The sequence below is a fragment of the Alexandromys fortis genome, unplaced genomic scaffold (assembly GCF_014885135.2).
Source record: "Alexandromys fortis isolate MF-2015 unplaced genomic scaffold, M_Fortis_MF-2015_v1.1 scaffold_5, whole genome shotgun sequence".
Lineage (NCBI taxonomy): Eukaryota > Metazoa > Chordata > Mammalia > Rodentia > Cricetidae > Alexandromys > Alexandromys fortis.
Genome location: NW_026067924.1, coordinates 16,614,638 through 16,626,498, shown reverse-complemented (window position 1 = coordinate 16,626,498; position 11,861 = coordinate 16,614,638). Strand labels below are relative to the sequence as shown.

Sequence of the window (11,861 nt, the reverse complement as noted above, 5' to 3'; positions counted from 1 at the left end):
GATGGAAATACTAACAATTTTCTGGTTGTTTAATGCTTGATTTCCTTGGGATTCCTTTTTTCAAGTCCTCTTTTCCCTTTCCCAACCTTTAAATCATATTTGACACCAAATTCTGGGACTTCCAATAAGTGATTCCTTATATTGGAGTGGACTGTCAGAGGAGAGAGAGGCAACTCATCTTCCACATTATATTGGGAAACACTGTAGGAAATTAATTTAAAAGACAAGATGGACTTGTGTTTAGAAATATGGATGGTCCCTTGTCTGGAAAGAATCCTCAAGAATCTGACATAGGTTACATCCAACCTTCCTGGTTTTCTAAAAACAAGAAAGCAAGCAAACAAACCACAAACCTAAAAGAGATTACAGCTCTTAGGTGCTTAGCACTGGGATAAATTTAAGATGAGATGTTTTGGGATGGACTAGTTCACAGCCTGGATCCTTCACAGAAGAAACATCCAAGGTGTTATTGGTCACTGTTACACTTGGTTTATACTTCTCACTATCTACCAGACATATAATAACTATAGTTGAGATAAGTATTTATAATATTATGTGATATAATCAAGAAACTTTAAGGACAGATATGGAAAGAAAACTTTCAAATTTAGAGTTATAATGTTATTGTAAAAGAAAGTACGTGTCAGTATTTGAAAAGTGGAAATCTTCAAAAGTGAAAAGGAAAATCTTTACAAACACTCATGATGTTGTTGAAGTTACAATACTGGCAAGCAGGTGACTGAGAACAGGAGCTTTTGTTTGCTTTCTTTTGTTCTGTTAATTTTGAGACAGAGTCTCCCTATATAAACTAGACTATCCTTGATATTCCCTTACCTCAGTCTCTCTAGTGCTGATGTTACAACAATGTATCATGATCCTCTCCAGGGTTTCAAAGACATCCGAAAATCTTATCTATCTTATTGATCCATTTAGAAAGGTAACTTAGGCTAAGACCCAGCCAAAGCTCTGTAATGATACTCCAGCCTGAGGATGGAGAGCAAGGCCTCAGCATTTCTGTTCCATCTCCTTATCTCCAGGATCTAATCTCTTTTGATCTTTCTGGTGCCAGGGGTCAGCCTTCTCAGGGACAGAAGGAAAGTGGAGGTCCTGAGGATTACAGAGCCTCCCAACTGCTCCCTGGATTAGCCAGAGAGAGTCTTCTGCTTTAATGGAAGTCTATGTTACAGCTGAGGGGATCAAAGATCTTACCTCCATGTACTCACCTGGACCTCTGTGCTACAGACAGGATCTGGAGCAGCTCTGGGAAGGTGACACTTGCCTGGTCATTTGTACTTTAGGACTTATGGGCTCTTGGCTGCCATCAGGTATTGCAGACTTCAAGTTCATGTTGTCACAGTGTCAAGGGGAACGAAAGCCTCTGCAGAGCCCCGGTCCCTGAAGTACAGCTTTCCTCTCTCTCCACAATTACTATATCTGTTTTGCTAAGGCGTTATTTCAAGCTTAATTAGGGATTAGTTATTTTGAGAGGAAGGATATGGGTTGAGAAAATGAGCAACTAAGTTTCTGTGTATGGAGCTCCCTGTGTCTCTTGACTGTTTCTTCATTTTCCCAAGTGCCAAGTTGTGACCTGTAAGGGGACTGAGTTCTGACACAGAGACCAAGTCACTTGCTTTCCTTTCTTAAATTCATTCCTAGTCTGGATTAGAATAAATTATTCTCAACAGTGGGGATTCATGTGCAAGTTCCAAACATGGCCTAGAACAAGTTTAGAGTTCTTTGTTCTACATGTCCCCGTTGGTAGTTAAGTGTTGTCAGAGGCCACCTGTTTGTTCCTGGCCACCCAGATTCTAAATAACCATACAGAAACTGTATTAATTAAATCACTGATTGGCTTATTACCTCTAGCTTCTTATTGGCTAGCTCTTACATCTTAAATTAACCCATTTCAATTATTTTATATTTACTACGAGGTTTGTGGCCTACAGGCAAGGTTTTGGCTGGCTGCTAGCATCTTTCTCCCCTGGTGGCTACATGGCTTCTCGCTAACTCTGCCTACTCTCTCTAGCTCTCTTTCAGTCTGGCTTTATTCTGTTAAGCCACTGGCCAAAAGGAGCCTCTTTTTTTCATGAACCAATAAAAGCAACACATATACAGAAGGACTTCTTATATCATTTCCCCTTTTCTGTTTAAATAAAAAGGAAGGTTCCAACTTTAACATAGAAAATTACATATACCCAAATAGTTATCAAGCAAGAATTACAGTTACAATATTTATATCTACTTTATCTTTTATCATAACTAAGGAAAACTATAACTATCTATTCTTCAACTCCATCAAAGACTCCAGAAGCATATAGTACTACTTAAGTAAACAGGAAGTGCATTGTAAGCAAATTCTAAAACTCTAGAATTAACAGAGATATTTCACTGCCTGGACAGTCACCCAAAGTTCCACTGAAACATTGTGGGCACCCATCTTCAGTCTGCTGGCTCATAGTATCTGGCAGACTTTTCCATGAAGCAGGAAATTTCAAAGACATTTTCACCTATATTGGCAGTTTGTCAGTCACTTTCTTCTGTGTCCTGAAGAATGTCTGGTAGACTCTTTTATGAAGTAGAAACCCTGAAGGCTTGTCTCACCTTCTTTAGGCAACTTCAGCAATAATTTTTCTGTGGGCCCTTCATGTACAGTCAAGCAGTTCAGGCAAGAGCAGTTTCTTGCCTAAATGACTAATAAACTCCATGAGGTGCTTCTTCAATGCCTATCTTTATCTTGAAGTAGATTGGTGCTGCCAGGAGTAGACACGTCTTATTGTCATGAAAAGTCTTAAATTCTTAAAACATTTTAAATGCCATATTCCATAAGTCATTGAAAGGTTTGAAGGTTATCTATGTAATTGAAATATATCTCTACATATCTAGAAAAACCTAACTAACATGACTACAAACTTGACTATTATAGATGATTATCTACTAATCTGTATTTTTAATTATACATTACAGTTTTAAATGAGCTATACAAACACAATACCTTAATCAAAGAGCAGTAATATGCATATAACAAAAGTGATCTCAGTTTGTATTAATAGACCAAGACCCATACAAATGTAAAGTATCCATCTCTATAGCATATCCCCCTTAAAATGTAAACAAACATTTATAAACAATATTTGGGAATTTGGGTATAGTTCTCTCCAAACTGCTTCCTGCTTTTTGTTGGGTGAAGTAATTTCAGGGGGTGTTCACGGTGACCTTTCATGGGATCTTCGTCCATCAAATCACATTAGTCTGGAATGAATCCACAGGTTCTCATCCTCTGTGGAAACAAAAGAACCTCTTTTCCAAAGCAAAAAATCCTTAGACCCAAGTTTTGAAGTCAAGGTACCTTCATGTTGGTTAAGCTTAGCAGCCCATTCAAAAATTCAAAGAAAACACAATAATATACATAATCTAGACTCTCTGTGTATATTCTATCTTTACATGACTTCTTTTTCTTTACTTTTATCTATGACTGTCTGTACTCTGTCTCCTTAAAGACATTTAAAAAATAACCATTTACTTCCTTTTATAACTGTCTAAATTATTTTTCCTCTCTCCCAAGCCTACGTACATTTATCCAGCACTGTCACTCACTTAGAGGTCTTTTTTCACGTGAATCTATCTTTATTGCATATCTGTAATCTTTTTCTGACCAGGGCCACTCCTTAAAATGCTAAGTGGTGTGGCTAAGACTAAGGCTGATTTGCCTTTTGCCTCTGCCCAGTTCGACATGGTAGAGGCCATTGACTGCCTCTGAGACTGCTGGGGGAGAGCTGTCCTCACCACTTCAATACTGATAACCATTTGGCCCATGCTGTCACCAAGTAACTTGTAGCTGCCCACAAACCCCATTTAAATCCTCGGCCTCCTGAAAGAGCCAGAGCTCTTCATGCATTTAGCACGAACCGGGAAGGTTTCTTAAAGGAGCCGAACAATTTTTGCTGCCAATGCTGAGTCAGGAAGACTTCTCTTAAACTTGCTGCCAGCAAATAGAGTTTATCTAGAAAAAAATGTGGCAAATTCTTTATTTTATTTATTTTTTTCTTGTGTGTGTGTCTAAATTTTTTATAAGCTCTCTCCGGTTTTATGTGGAGTCAGTTGGCACATGATGGTGCACCAGTGAAGGTCTTTGTTATAACTGATTCTTTCATTCCTTCACATTAAATGTCATATGGGAATTGAATTGAATACTTTCTTAGCCTTATCCCTAAGGCAATATTTACTCATTATAAAACTTTAATGACATTTCTAAAACTTATATGTTCCCAAGAGTGGAGCTTGTATGCACATTTCATTCTAGTTCCTAGGAGGCCCCACCCAGCACAGATGGAAAATGATGTAAATAAATATACAGTGCTAAGATTTCAAGTGATGACATCATTATTTTCTTCTTTAAGAGAAAGCACCATTAGGTTGACATAGGAGATGAGTTAAAGGCCATGACTCATACTCTGTGCCCTGTATGATGGCATTTTCATACATATAGGTGCAACTGACACATACTAGAAGCTGAAATGCCTCTTCTGTAAAAGAAATGACAGCTTTTGAGAAAACCAGAATTTCTATCCTCTCTGTTGAATGTGGAATCCAGGATCAGAGAAACTAAGTTGTACATTGCATATGTCACAGTAGGCAGAAATTGAAAAATAAGGGTTTTTGGCCAAAGGGCCCCATGGAATCCCCAAACATTCCAGGCTATTGTCAAGACTCTAGGTATCTCCCTCCAAACAGGGGAGCCTCCTTAGGATGCCTGCAGCACAGGGAGCCTGGATGATGTGGTCTCAGAGCAAAATCTGAACTCTCTGTGTTTTCCTGGGTGGAAGGCTGTAGAGTCCTCAGAGCCCCAATGTCCTATTGCCATCGAATGCCAGATTGCATGAACTTCAGCAGCCAGCTCCCCTCTGTGTCTTGAGAACGGCAGTTCCTGTGTCCACAGCTGAACAACTTGTGCCTGACTAGCAATAGGGAGGATGGAGCCCTAAACTCTGACTGTGTGGCTGGCACGCAGGGCGACCTAACAATTCCACATGTTCTTTGTAGGCCCTCATGAGCGAATGGAAGTGAGAGCCAGCAGCTGGGGTGCAATGTTCCTGGGATAGTTTTACACAGCACTGTGCACAGGAGTGAGGTTTTCAAGTGGGGCTTGTTTTCCAAAACACAATGGCCTTCTCTAAATATGACATTTACCCTGTACTTTTCTATATGACCAAACATCAGTGTCATGAGTGTGTTTGTAATAGCCTTACAGCGTTTATTCTGACCAGTTCTTTAGTGCTTGGTACCCAGCAATGCCAAGCATTCACTAAGTGCAATGAAACAGCTTCTCTCTGTGGTCATCCCCACTTTGCAAGCGACCTTCAGGTAGAGGATGCTTCCTGACATCCTTCTCCTTTACTTGTTCTTCTGCTCACTGGATTTAGAACAGTCTCTGGCACATAGTAAGTGCTTTGTATATAAGTAGAGGCGTCAGTGACCACGGAAGTACATTAGAAGGAACAAGAAGACAGGAAATGTTTGTGCGCCCATATGAGACTAAAAATCTAGCATGTGGAAAAATCAAATTCTAATTTCAGGTGACTGCGTGCCCTCCTGCGTTTCCCGATGAAGGATGCAGCGAGCTAAACTGCATGACAGGGATGGTGGGAAAATGAGAATCAACGCCAACACTCTAAAGCCCGAACCAATCTTCAATATCCAGGACAAGCTCTCTGAAAAAATGAATCTATTACCTCAATCCATTTAGTGTTGTGATACAATAGAATGGAAGAGCAAAGCCATCCCAGTGTACACAGTTCAGTTCATAAAGAACTGGGTGAGAAGAGGAATTTCTTATTTCTCAGGGGACACAGCAGGGCTTAGCAACATGGACATCCCTGACAGTCAGGACAAAGGGACTGAGTCCAGCATAACTAAGAACTAAAAATGATTTTATGTTGAGTATTGTGGAATCATGTGTCACCATGAAGCCTGTGTAGAAGGAGAGAATTAAATCTGCCCAATTAAAGAAAAGGAAACAGATCATGAGAGTGAGAACCCTCTGGGCAGCTCTGATTTCTAGCCTGGAATTATTTGCCGACCTGGAGCTGCGAAGGTACAGGACACGTATGTGATGTTTGTACAGATGGAGAGCCATGGACCCACTGCTCCAGCCCATCAGACTCTGAAAAACGACATCACGAAGAGCCATGAGAGCGAAAAACAGCCACTTAACTGTGTTGCCGGATGGCAGCATCCAGCAATACCCAGTGTGCATCCCAGCTTTAGACCTGTTCATGCTCCTGGCTGCCGTGATGTAGTGAAGCAAGTTGGAGCTTATCAGGGAATTGAAGATCCAAAAGAGAAGGAGGAAGGGGAGAACTTGCCATGCAGTCTGTGGTTTGAGCTTTCCACAAAGGGTGGTCCTGGGACTGATGGTGACAGCCTGGACCACGCTGAGGAGACAGGTGGTGCAGATGGAGAGACCACGGGCCACCCTTTCTAGGTAAATTATAGTTTTACAACCAACGTCACCTAGGAAGTTTCTGAAATAAAAAATAGCGGCTATGTCTCTGACCCCTATGCAATGAATAATGATTGTGTTTACAGAAGCCAAGTGGATGAGAATAACATCTATACTTTTTTTTTCCCTCAGGACTCATAATGAGAGTATACACATGTCTCACAAATAAGATGATGTTCCCTAAAACTCCAAGTCCAGTAAGTGAAATGAAAATTAATCTCTGGATGAGGTCCCTCCAAATCATCTCCATGATATTTCTAGAACCAGGAAAGCCCCTTTGAGAAATACAAGGAGGTAAACACCATATAGTTCAGTCCTGTGGGTGTTCTTCTTTCTTTACTGAAAAGAACAGTGTAGTCTGTATGCACAGAGTTCTCTGCTGTAGATGTCTGATTTCATTCTTGTCCCTTCTGTTCTTGCTTCCACCGACGTGAAGATGATGCTGATGTCAACTGGACATAAACTCCATGCTCATGCATTAGATGCTTTACACAAGATGATTCTTTATATCCTAGTCCTTAAACTTTTTTTTTCCAGGAGAACATTTAAACAAAGGGCAGCATCACTCAATTTCTGAGTCCTGATGTTAAAAATCAACTTAGATGTCCTCTCTTCCCACATCCTCTTTCCCATTCTGTATACAGTCATCTCTCAAGTATTGAACTAATAGAAAATCATAACTACTCCAAAGGTGTATAATAATACTTGCCCAAATGGTGTTGCATCCCAGGGGAAGTCACGTGACTTTCATTTCCAACTCTGAATTAACCTTTACAATAACGAACACATAAATTAATTAGGAAAAGAAGTAGTTGGCCCATTTCCTCACCTTGATAGTGTAATTAATTTTTTTGTTCTCTATCAATCCAGTTGTGGGATTATATTAAAGGAGACCATCCCCTACTTTGGTGCATTTACTGACCATTTCCTGAGAATGTTCTCCCAAGAAAACATCATATCTCAGCTCTCAGCTTATGCATTGTTTCTTTGGACTCCCAACAATGGTACCTTCTAACATTTTGATTTCCAAGGCTCATCAAATCAGTGGTTTTTACCAGTCAGTAATGACAAGCAATCTACTACCCCATACTAATGTGCAATTTTACACATAATATCCATTTTTTGTCTATTTTCTCATCCTGTTTAATGTTAAAATGAGGATTAAATCATGAGTGTATTCATTTTCACACTTTTATAAATCATAAATAGTTTTATGTGGGAAAATTAAGTTTATTTTCTTCCACTTTTTAGTATTGTGTGCTGCTCACCAAATTTATCTCCCAAGCCCATGTAACACTGGCATTCCTCCTGAGACAAGGGTGCATGTGATGTCCTCTTTGTGATGTGATTCCAGCTCCAATTCTTTATAGCTAAGTACTGCCCACAGGTCACAAATGTGTCTCCCACAATTTCCCTGAATCCTCCAGTCCGTGCTGTCTGTTAGTCTGCTTATGTCGTTCCCTCTGTGCTGAGAAGCCCTGAGAGAGGCTTTAGTGCATCAGTTCCCCTGCTACGCATGTTATGAGATGCTCAGTAAATTGATAACTGAGTGCTGTGGTTGTAATATTCTGTATAAATCACAGAGAGGAACGGAAAGAAAAGATGTCCTGGCTGTTCTCTTTCTTTAAGGTGCTGGGGAGGTCAGTCCAATTTGGAATACACAATTCTGGAATGTCTGCTGTATGTCCTTTCATGCATGCAGGAGGGAAATTTCCAAACTCCCACACTTCCAGTGAATATCACGGACTATATTTAAAAGCATTCATCAATGTAGCTCATTTTTAGTCACATTATCTCTGTGATGATCTTTTTATGACTGTATGTTTTTAAAGGTGTACCTCTTGTTTCTTTTAATGCATATTGAAATAAGGAAGCTGTCACTCTTTTCTGAATAGCGTCATTCCTGCACTGCAAAAATTATCTATTTACATCTATTCAAGGAACCGCCAAAGAGACACTTGTATGTATATCTCCATTCATTCATTTTGAGTTTAGTTATTTTATGTGTACGAATATATGCCTGGGTACTGCTTGTATTCCTGGTGCCTGCAGAGGCCAGACAGAGTAAGACATTGGATCCATTGAAACTGGATTTGCAGATGTTCGTTAGCTTTGATGTGGGTGCTGAGAATCGCAGGAGTAGCAAGTGCTCTTGACCCCTGAGCCTATTCTTCAAACATATATGTACAACTTAATACGCTTTCACAGACACCTTACCTCCACCATGCTGGAACCAATCAATGCAGTCTGTGTGTGTCCAGTTAAATGAGGGATTTTTACTGCAATGATGTGGTGGAGTGTTGAGCAAGTTCTAATTGGTCTCAACAATAAAAACCCAGAGCCAGATATTGGGGCAAATGTTGAAAGATCAGAAAGAGAAAGGAACAAGCTACAGCTAACTCTTACCTTGCTAACTCCTCAGCCAAAAAGGGTATCCGGTCTTTACAAGTCCTCAGAATGAATGCTGTCTTATGAAACCTTAGACTGCATTGGCTCTTGTCTCCTCCCACCTCATATTCTTCTCTCTGCCCAGCCATATCACTCCTGTCTCCACCTCCCCAGTTCTGGGATTAAAGACATGTGATCCTAAGTGCTGGGATCACCTTTGTGTGAGAACTATTTCTCCTTTAGACAGATTCAGTCTCGTCTAGCCCAGGGTGGCCTTGAACTCACAGAGATCCATCTGCCTCTGTCTCTTGAGTGCTGGGATTAAAGGTGTTTCCCACCACTGCCTGGCCTCTATGGCTAACTAATGTCTTAGTGCTGCTCTCTGATCTTTAGGCAAGCTTTATGTGTTAGATTATAAAAAAATATCAGTACAGTAGAGGGGTTATACATATTTTAGAAGCTGGAGGAATACCAAAACTTTAGAAATAGAAAGTTCAGGATACACAAGAACCTGCTTTGTGACCACCCACTGTGGATTAAAATTACAGCTTTCTCAATTCATTTATTCATCTTGTTAGGAATATTATTTGGCTTCTTTAAAAAGCATTTTTCATATGTAAATTTCATTTTGTGCAATATTGGCATATTTTAGGGAGTCAATGAACTGACATGTATAGTGCCTAGGGAAATGTCCAGCATGCTATAAGATCTGTTTTCTAAAATCAGCTCTTAGCATTTGTAGCCTCATGCCTGCTTTATCCACAGTTCTCATAGTCTGTAGTTTACATTGTGTCTAGGTAAGGAGAAATTCACACACACACACACACACACACACACACTGAAATCTTGGTAGGGAAAGAAAGAAAAGTCCATCTGCAAAAGACTATAGTCACTAGAAGTTATACAGCTCAGATCAAAGTCCCCAGTCCTGGGAGGGAAAAGCACCCAAAGATTGTGCAGAAGCTGTGGAAGCAAGAGCTTCCCACTCCAGGCTGCAGCACAGGTGCCCCTGTCTCCTACCCTGCCTGTCCTGTGTAATGAGCAGTTCTGGCCCAGTGGTCACACACACTGTCCACATGGGTACTGAAGCCCTTCTGGATTACAGGTAGGAAATGGTAGACCATCTTCTCCCTGGATTCTGCCACTTCCCTCTCCCAGAGTGACAGGGAGCCCAGGTCCTTGTCTCCTACATCTCAGCCCTCCACAGTTTCTTTCAATAACAAGGCAGCTCCCGCCCACCATGGCATGACAGCACTTACCCACGCAGTGCGTGCAGTGGCTCGGGATTGGTGTCCTCATGGCACCTGTTATCAAGCTGAGAACTTAATGCAACAAGGTGTCATGATGTTAGCATCAGGAGTTTGGCTTTGTCAGGGGAAAAGGCTGCTTCTGCAGTCTCCATCCCTGAGGCCAGCTCTGCCTTCTCCCTGGTGCTCTGCCATTTGCTGAACCCAGAACCTTTCTGATTCTAATTATCGTGCCCGTGAGTAGGTGATGAACAGTACAGTGCACAAGGGGTCTGGGCTTTTTGAACTTAAATCCATTCTTTCCTCTTTCCATTCACTTACCCCTAAACCCAAAGCACCTTTGGTAGAAATATCTGATGGTCCAAAGTGATCACTTTCTGATTAATTTTCAGGCATATGTTTTATTAACAGCAAAAGATCATTGAGTACAACAGACAAGGGCTATGTTTAGGAAAAGTCACCAGGAGACTGTGGGATCCCTGTGCACTCAGGACTATTCTGAATGCCAGCTGAGCACTTTACAGTCAGTCCTGTGTATTTTGTTTTTTTTTTTTCTGAGCTATTTACTTTTTCTTACTTTCATACACAGTATTTTAATCATTTCATTCTGGTCCCTCAATGCTTCCTGTGCATCTAACTCTACATTTGCTCTCTGTGCTCTCTCCCACAAAAAATAACAAGACAAAATAAAACAAAAAAGCCCCAAAGAAGAAAAAAATGAATAGAACCAACCCCCCTAAAAAAACACAAAAGCTCATACAAAATGAAAAAAAGAAGCCACAAACGAAAAATATGGGGTTCATTTTGTGTTAGATAATATTCCTGGATTGGGGCCTAACATTCAGTATAGCTGAATGTCACTCAGCGATATTTCATTGGAGAAAACTGATTGTCCCTTTTCCCAGTAGGTGTTAATTACAAATAGCTTTTGGGGTAGGGTAAGACCCCATGTCCACTTCCTCTCAATGCTATAACTCCATCTAACTCAATCCTGCACTGGTATTGTGTGTGCTGCCTCAATCTCTGAGTTCATATGTGCATCAATTCTGCTGTATTTGGAAGACACCGTTTTCTCAGAGTCATCCGTGACCTTAGTGTCAGCTGTCCCCTGCTGTGGACTAACCCTTCTGGAAACTGTGAGGATGTGCTGCTCTCATTGTTAGGAAAGAACTGACTGGACAAGAGCTAGACAGAATTTTGGGGGCAGAAAGAATGCTGGAAAGAAGGGTGGAGTCCAGGAGTCCTGAGGAGACACAGATAAGGAGGAGATGAACTTTTGGTACTTAGATAAGGTAATGAACCACGTGGTAGAACACAGATAAAAATATAGACTATTTAAAGTTGTAAGAGCTAGTTAGTAGCAAGCCTAAGCTATCTGCTGAGCATTTATAATTAATATTGAGTCTCAGTGTGGTTATTTGGGAGCCAGCTAGCAGGAAGAGCTGATTGCCAAGACACTGAAACTCCACCCACAATCCCTCTCCATATCCCTCCTTTGTCCTGTGCTCCCACCTCCCTCTTTGCTTCATCCTTTGTGGTGTAGGAGGGTCTTCTTTCTATGTGTTGCTTTCATTGGTTAAATAAAGAAAACTGCCTTGGCCTTTTGATGGGGCAAAACTTAGATAGGCGGAGTAGACAGAACAGAATGCTGGGAGAAAGGAGGCAGAGACAGAGAGCTGCCTGGTCAGACACTCTGAATCTTTCCTGGTAAGCCAAGAGCTTGTGGT

General features: G+C 40.9%; 1 pseudogene; it reads right to left on the bottom strand.

The window, feature by feature from the left end:
* Positions 1–5,836: 5,836 nt before the first annotated feature.
* On the bottom strand, positions 5,837–6,749 carry LOC126501770 (putative vomeronasal receptor-like protein 4; annotated as a pseudogene).
* Between the last annotated feature and the right edge of the window lie 5,112 nt (positions 6,750–11,861).